This window comes from Coffea eugenioides, chromosome 5 (genome assembly GCF_003713205.1).
Source record: "Coffea eugenioides isolate CCC68of chromosome 5, Ceug_1.0, whole genome shotgun sequence".
Taxonomy (NCBI): domain Eukaryota; kingdom Viridiplantae; phylum Streptophyta; class Magnoliopsida; order Gentianales; family Rubiaceae; genus Coffea; species Coffea eugenioides.
The window spans coordinates 5,741,788-5,750,453 of NC_040039.1; positions in this window are offsets into that span (position 1 = coordinate 5,741,788).

Genomic DNA, 8,666 nt, shown 5'->3' on the forward strand with positions numbered 1-8,666 from the left:
TGAGCAAGCTATTTATCACTTTTGGTTATCTAATCATGATTAACTGGCCATTAATTATGATAATCTTAAGGTGTTAAGTTTGCAATGAAAATTGGAATTTAACACTAGTTCAAAGAAGTGATAAGCCTAGGGAGTACACTCACGAAAGTAGAGGTGCACCTATGCGGCTTAAGTGACTTGTTTCATGTAATTTCATAGAAGAAATGAACTTGTAGTTAATTTCATAACCACGAGAGTAGGTATGACTTAATTACAAGTATAGTTGATTCACTACGAAAGTAGGTTTCACATACATTAGGAAATTACGCCATAACTAATCAAGATAATAGCATTCACTTAACCGATAATCTCATTTGCAAGAGTAGTAAGGAATTTCATATCTCTAGGAGCTTTCTAGTGTTATTTTCTTAAATTTTATATTTGTGGTAGTCTAAATAATAAAGGAGTTTGAAAACATCGGTAATTGCATTCTTCCCTGTGGGATCGACCCTTAATACCCTATACTCGCTCACGATTCGTATACTTGCGATAAATCGCGTGTGGGGTATTTAGGAATTTATAAATGTAAAACTTGATTGGGATGAGCTTAATATTATATGTATACCCCGCGCACGTCAAGTTTTTGGCGCCGTTGCCGGGGAAGATTTGGCAATATCGGTGTGAAGAGTAACTTTATTAGTTTAGACATTTTATTAGTTATTGTGTGAATGTTATTTTCTGTCATTTTAGTATTTTCTGTGTGTATGCATTTTATCACCTATTCTTCTTACTAATTTTGCTCTTAAGTTGTTTAAAAGCAATTTTAGGTGATGAGGAGGATAGATCAATTTGGAGGACAAAGCTTGAGAAATGAAAGATTGGCAATGGATGGTTACCTAGTGCAAAGCTCCTTCAACAGAGGTAACCAAGAAATTACTGAAGGTATGTCTTTTGAAGATGGTTTAAGGTGCTTAAAGGCAAAATTTGATGTTATGATGGACACAATTATGCATGAAATTGAGCAAGGGAGGAATGTTAATACTTTTAATTCTTATCATGTGTTTTGTGACTTGTGTGGAGGTTATCATGCAACTAATACATGTATGCAAGTACAAAATGTGGATTATTATGATGAATTAAAGCATTACAATCCTTGGTTTGATCAATACAGTGCTAATTGGAGCAATTCTCTTTCTTATGGTTGGGAAAATCAATGTGCATATAGTGATTATCCATATTTTTATGATTACCAATCTGAAAATGTCCAATATAAAGCAAAACCATCTTGGGAGTTAGCTATAGAAAAGTTAGCTAATGTGACTTCCGACCGTTTTGATAGGATTGAGAAAAGAATAGATGAATTAACTTCTCACTTTGGCAGAATAAATGAGCAATTGAATGCATTGTGTGAGGTTATTTCTTCTAATAAATTGCAAAATGATCCTAGCATGAATGGTAGGAATGTTGTATGTGAAAATGGATTGCATTTTGATGAAAATGATGAATCTCAATTGTGTTTCAATGAGCAAATGTCTATTTCACATGATAATATCTTTGGAACTAACTTTGAACCTCAAGAGGTGAGTTTTAATGACTCATTTTTCACCCCTCTTGAGGAGTGCATTGAAAGTGTAGGTTCTAAGGGTATTGCTGCCCAAGATACTCTCATGGCATTCCCGTTGGTAAGTTCTCAAGTGGTGCATATTCAAGGTAATATTTATGAAACACTTGGGATAGGTAAGTCAATTCCATTTCTCACATCATTAGATCATGTGACTTTTGCGATAAAGCCACCTTTTAATGATCCACCACGGCCTAAAATGGTGGATTATTCGTTAACTAAACCTCCTTGAAAAATAAGGTGAACTAGTCAAGCTATTGACTATAAAGAAGCGCTTATTGGGAGGCAACCCAATGTTTGTTTAAGTTTATGTTATTTTGGGGTGATTTTATGTTTAAAGTATATGTTTGAGTTATTTTGTTATTTTTCATTTGTAGGTATTGGAAATGGAAGCAAAAGTGACCAAATGAGGTGAAAAAGGCGAAATTTGATCAAGGAACTCAACCCCTCAATTTGAGTAATTGTTGTTTTTGATTTGTTAGAAGGGGTTAAAATGCATATTTTGATCATTTTACATGTGCATGCATTGAGAATTTTAGCAAACAAATGATCTATGATGCATTTCGTGTGATTGGGGTACAAATGGTAATTTTTCAAAATTGGCTTTCTGCAAAAATTTCGCAGAAGAAAATGCACTTGGGCTGAAAACGCGCCTTATAATCGCGTTTTCCATAATCGCGTTTTGAATTCTGCGCCTATACTGAAGAAAACGCGCCTCAAAACGCGACAGAAGTCGCGTTTTCTACAAAGTCGCGTTTTACAGCCTGTTCAGAAACCAAAAACGCGCCTTCAAATACGCGACTTAAAGTCGCGTTTTATAACACAGTCGCGTTTTCGATCCTGCAAGATATGTGAAGAAACGCGACTTCATAAAACGCGGCTTGGTGGCGCGTTTTTATGAGTCGCGTTTTCGGAGAAAAAAAAATGCAGATTCCTTGATTCTCTTTTTTCTTCTTTTCCTCATATATATTTTCTTGTACCTTGAGTTGCTTATTGTGTATTTTTTTTAGGTACATCACGAAAACAAAGGATTGAAGTTACGGATCATCATTTTGTTTATTAAACCTTTGTTTTCACTTTTGTTTCTCATTTTCCATTTTTAGGTTTATATCACTAATGGTTACCAAATGGAACTCATGAAGCGATAAAGACAGACGCACAACAATATACCTTGAAGCTTCATATTCAATCACATCATAGGGGAGTATTACCTTCTTTATCTTGATTTTCCTTTTTACACATTGAGGACAATGTGCATGTTAAGTGTGGGGGGAGAATTGAGATTATATATATTGTATGTGATTGACTTATTAGTTGCAAATATTGGACTTGTGTTAAAATTCAAAATTTTTCTAACATCTTGTCCAAAATTGCAAATTTGCCCCAAAAATTTTAAATTTTAAATTTCATCCAAATGGGTAACAAAGTTCCATACCATTAGTAGTTCAAATTTCTCCTACATTTGAGATAAATATATGTGATTTGGAAACTTCTTTTCTCATTTAACTTGGAAATGACTATTATGTGATTATAATTTTTGCATTTGTAGGAAAGTATATCGTGTAAAGTGGAGAAAATTATACCTATATTTTTTTGCATATTTGATGAAATTTCTTTTCTTTATTGGATTTTATAAGTTAAGTGATAAATATGGTCAATAAGTGCAATACTTTTCTCATGATTATTCTTTTGAGGAATTTATTATTATCTATGCTGTAAAAAGAAAAAAAAAGTGGAAAGAAAAAAAAAAGAAAAAAAGATTTATTCTACTCCAATGATTCTCGTACTTAGTAACCGGGAGTCTTCATCTACAAATGTCGACTTTCGCGTAAAACGGTACTTGAATTAAGAGTATGCAAAGCAACTTGAGTATGTGAAGTGTTGAGTAACCGGTGATCTTCATCTAAAAATGTCGATTCTCGCGTCAAAAGACACTTTCACAACTTAAGTAATATTTAGCTACGTTATATGAATAAATATCTGTTTAAGTAGAATAAAAAGATGATCATGGGTTTAGAAAGCATATTATTGGCCATATGAGTTACTTGCGTATGAAATTGGTTAAGGATGAGGAATTGACTTGAATTTGTTATAATGGTGGTATAATTGGCTCTCCTTTACTTGATATTATGAGTACTTGAACTTAATTGAATAATTGCATAATGGTTATTTACTTTGTTTTGAGGAAATGAAGTTGAAATGCTACATATGTTTATTTTCAAATTTTGGATCATTGTTGGTTTGTATTTCTTATTGCTTGAGGACAAGCAATGGTTCAAGTGTGGGGGTATTTGATAAGAGTATATTTTACGTATTTTTAGTGTGCTTTATTAATTAGTTTTGGTGTGTTTTATTTAGTTTTATAAATAATTAACTAAGATTCTAGTGAAAATATGCATTTTGTGGTTAAAGTATGAAAATTGCATTTCTATTGATTTTTATGGTAAAAACTTCATATTTTGTAGGTTTAATGATTCAATCATCAAATGAAGTGCATTGAGAAAATATTTGGATGATTGAAGATGGATTAAAATGGTGAAAATAAAATATGAAGTGTAAAAGGAAAAATGCAATTTGAATCAAGAAAAAGTCAGCTTTGACAATTCAGACACATTTTCGTATTTTGACTATATCTGGAGCTACACAGATCGGATCAAGGTGATCTTGGTACCATTTTGAAGCTAAGAGATATATCTACATTTGGTGTGAAGACATCAAAGTCCAATTCGGCTGTTTTCCTAGTCAAAATGTCAAAATACAGAAGTCAAAGTCTGCTGCTGAGAGCTGAAAACGCGGAATTGACCAGTCAGTGGTATTTTTATCATATCTCGGTCTAGACAGCTCCAAATTGGATGATTCTTGAGGCATTGGACAGCTATTTCAATGGACTACAACTGCTATGTTTTGTACAAGAGCTAATTCAGCCGTCATCATAGAGAAAATAGCAGTTGAAGTAGCCAGATTCTGGTCAGAAATAGCTGCTGGTACAACCTGTTTTCTCCTTCAACAATTTACAGCTATGGATGAACGTATGACAACCAATTAGCAGCTGTAAAAGGGATGTTTCAAGCCTCATTTCCTGACTGCATTCATCTATATATAGCCATGGACTTGCAGGATTCAAGATAACTTGGGAGAAGGCTAGAGAAACTCACCAGAAATGTAGTTTTCACTAGAGTTTCCTTGGTTCATTAGTATAGTATAGGTAGAGTAGTTTATCCATCTTGTATTTGTAGTTAGATTTGGATGAATATTGGAGGAGCAAAGATGAAGAGGTCGATCTCATGTGACAAGGGTGATATCTCTTCTACTACTTTCTCTCTTTTATTGAATTTCATGTTTAATTATAATACAAGTTGGCTTTGTGTTTTTATTATGTTTAGTTAAAGTTTATGCCTAGAGTTATGGTTGAACTTGCTATATTTTGTTAATGATGTTTATTTGGTTATTTGGTCATATTATTTTGAGCAAGCTATTTATCACTTTTGGTTATCTAATCATGATTAACTGGCCATTAATTATGATAATCTTAAGGTGTTAAGTTTGCAATGAAAATTGGAATTTAACACTAGTTCAAAGAAGTGATAAGCCTAGGGAGTACACTCACGAAAGTAGAGGTGCACCTATGCGGCTTAAGTGACTTGTTTCATGTAATTTCATAGAAGAAATGAACTTGTAGTTAATTTCATAACCACGAGAGTAGGTATGATTTAATTACAAGTATAGTTGATTCACTACGAAAGTAGGTTTCACATACATTAGGAAATTACGCCATAACTAATCAAGATAATAGCATTCACTTAACCGATAATCTCATTTGCAAGAGTAGTAAGGAATTTCATATCTCTAGGAGCTTTCTAGTGTTATTTTCTTAAATTTTATATTTGTGGTAGTCTAAATAATAAAGGAGTTTGAAAACATCGGTAATTGCATTCTTCCCTGTGGGATCGACCCTTAATACCCTATACTCGCTCACGATTCGTATACTTGCGATAAATCGCGTGTGGGGTATTTAGGAATTTATAAATGTAAAACTTGATTGGGATGAGCTTAATATTATATGTATACCCCGCGCACGTCAAGTTTTTGGCGCCGTTGCCGGGGAAGATTTGGCAATATCGGTGTGAAGAGTAACTTTATTAGTTTAGACATTTTATTAGTTATTGTGTGAATGTTATTTTCTGTCATTTTAGTATTTTCTGTGTGTATGCATTTTATCACCTATTCTTCTTACTAATTTTGCTCTTAAGTTGTTTAAAAGCAATTTTAGGTGATGAGGAGGATAGATCAATTTGGAGGACAAAGCTTGAGAAATGAAAGATTGGCAATGGATGGTTACCAAGTGAAAAGCTCCTTCAACAGAGGTAACCAAGAAATTACTGAAGGTATGTCTTTTGAAGATGGTTTAAGGTGCTTAAAGGCAAAATTTGATGTTATGATGGACACAATTATGCATGAAATTGAGCAAGGGAGGAATGTTAATACTTTTAATTCTTATCATGTGTTTTGTGACTTGTGTGGAGGTTATCATGCAACTAATACATGTATGCAAGTACAAAATGTGGATTATTATGATGAATTAAAGCATTACAATCCTTGGTTTGATCAATACAGTGCTAATTGGAGCAATTCTCTTTCTTATGGTTGGGAAAATCAATGTGCATATAGTGATTATCCATATTTTTATGATTACCAATCTGAAAATGTCCAATATAAAGCAAAACCATCTTGGGAGTTAGCTATAGAAAAGTTAGCTAATGTGACTTCCGACCGTTTTGATAGGATTGAGAAAAGAATAGATGAATTAACTTCTCACTTTGGCAGAATAAATGAGCAATTGAATGCATTGTGTGAGGTTATTTCTTCTAATAAATTGCAAAATGATCCTAGCATGAATGGTAGGAATGTTGTATGTGAAAATGGATTGCATTTTGATGAAAATGATGAATCTCAATTGTGTTTCAATGAGCAAATGTCTATTTCACATGATAATATCTTTGGAACTAACTTTGAACCTCAAGAGTGAGTTTTCAATGACCTATTTTTCACCCCTCTTGAGGACGTGCATGAAAAGTGGTAGGTTCTAAGCGGTATTGTGCCCAAGATACTCTCCATGGCATTCCGTTGGTAAGTTCCTCAAAGTGGTGCAATATTCAAGGTAATATTTATGAAAACTTGGGATATGTAAGTCAATTCCATTTCTCACATCATTAGATCATGTGACTTTTGCGATAAAGCCACCTTTTAATGATCCACCACGGCCTAAAATGGTGGATTATTCGTTAACTAAACCTCCTTGAAAAATAAGGTGAACTAGTCAAGCTATTGACTATAAAGAAGCGCTTATTGGGAGGCAACCCAATGTTTGTTTAAGTTTATGTTATTTTGGGGTGATTTTATGTTTAAAGTATATGTTTGAGTTTATTTTGTATTTTTCATTTGTTAGGTATTGGAAATGAAAGCAAAAGTGACAAATGAGGTGAAAAAGGCGAAATTTGATCAAGGAACTCAACCCTCAAGTTGAGATTGTTGTTTTTGATTTGTTAGAAGGTTGTTAAAATGCATATTTTTGCATCATTTACATGGTGCATGCATGAGAATTTTAGCAATCAAATGATTATGATGGCATTTCGTGTGATTGGGGTACAAATGGTAAATTTTTCAAAATTGGCTTTTCTGCAAAAATTTCGCAGACAAAATGCACTGTGGGCTGAAAAGCGCGCTTATAGATCGCGTTTTCCATAATCGCGTTTTGAATTCTGGCGCCTATACTGAAGAAACGCGCCTCTAAAAACGCACACGAAGTCGCGTTTTCTACAAAAGTGCGTTTTACAGCCTGTTCAGAAACCAAAACTTTGCGCTTCAATCGCGACTTAAGTCGGTTTATAACACACGTCGCGTTTTGTCGATCCTGCAATACTGTGGAAGAAAACGCGACTTCATAAGCGGCTTGGTGGCGCGTTTTTATGAGTCGCGTTTTGGAGAAAAAAAAATGCAATTCCTTGATTCCTCTTTTTCTTCTTTTCCTCATATATATTTTCTTGTACCTGAGTTGCTTATTGTGATTTTTTTAGGTACATCACGAAAACAAAGGATTGAAGTTAAGGATCATCATTATTTGTATTATTAAATCCTGTTTTCATCTTTTGTTCTCATTGTTCCATTTTTTTTAGGTTTATATCACTAATGGTTACAAATGGAACTCATGAAGCGATAAGACAGACGCAAACAATATAACCTTGAGCTTCAGTATTCAATCAACATCATAGGGGAGTATACCGTTCTTTTATCTTGATTTTTCCTTTTACACATTGGAGGACAAGTGCATGTTAAGTGTGGGGGAGAATTGAGATTATAATATTATGTATGTGATTGACTTATTAGTTGCAAATATTGGACTTGTGTTAAAATTGCAAAATTTTTCTAACTCCTTGTCCAAAAATGCAAATTGCCCCAAAATATTTAAATTTTAAATTTCATCCAAATGGGTCAAAGTTCATACCATTAGTATTCAAATTTTCTCCTACATTTGAGATAAATATATGTGATTTGGAAACTTCTTTTCTCATTTAACTTGGAAATGACTATTATGTGATTATAATTTTTGCATTTGTAGGAAAGTATATCGTGTAAAGTGGAGAAAATTATACCTATATTTTTTTGCATATTTGATGAAATTTCTTTTCTTTATTGGATTTTATAAGTTAAGTGATAAATATGGTCAATAAGTGCAATACTTTTCTCATGATTATTCTTTTGAGGAATTTATTATTATCTATGCTGTAAAAAGAAAAAAAAAGTGGAAAGAAAAAAAAAAGAAAAAAAGATTTATTCTACTCCAATGATTCTCGTACTTAGTAACCGGGAGTCTTCATCTACAAATGTCGACTTTCGCGTAAAACGGTACTTGAATTAAGAGTATGCAAAGCAACTTGAGTATGTGAAGTGTTGAGTAACCGGTGATCTTCATCTAAAAATGTCGATTCTCGCGTCAAAAGGCATTCTCACGTCTTAAGTAATATTTAGATATGTAATATTAATAAATATCTTTTTAAACAGAATTAAA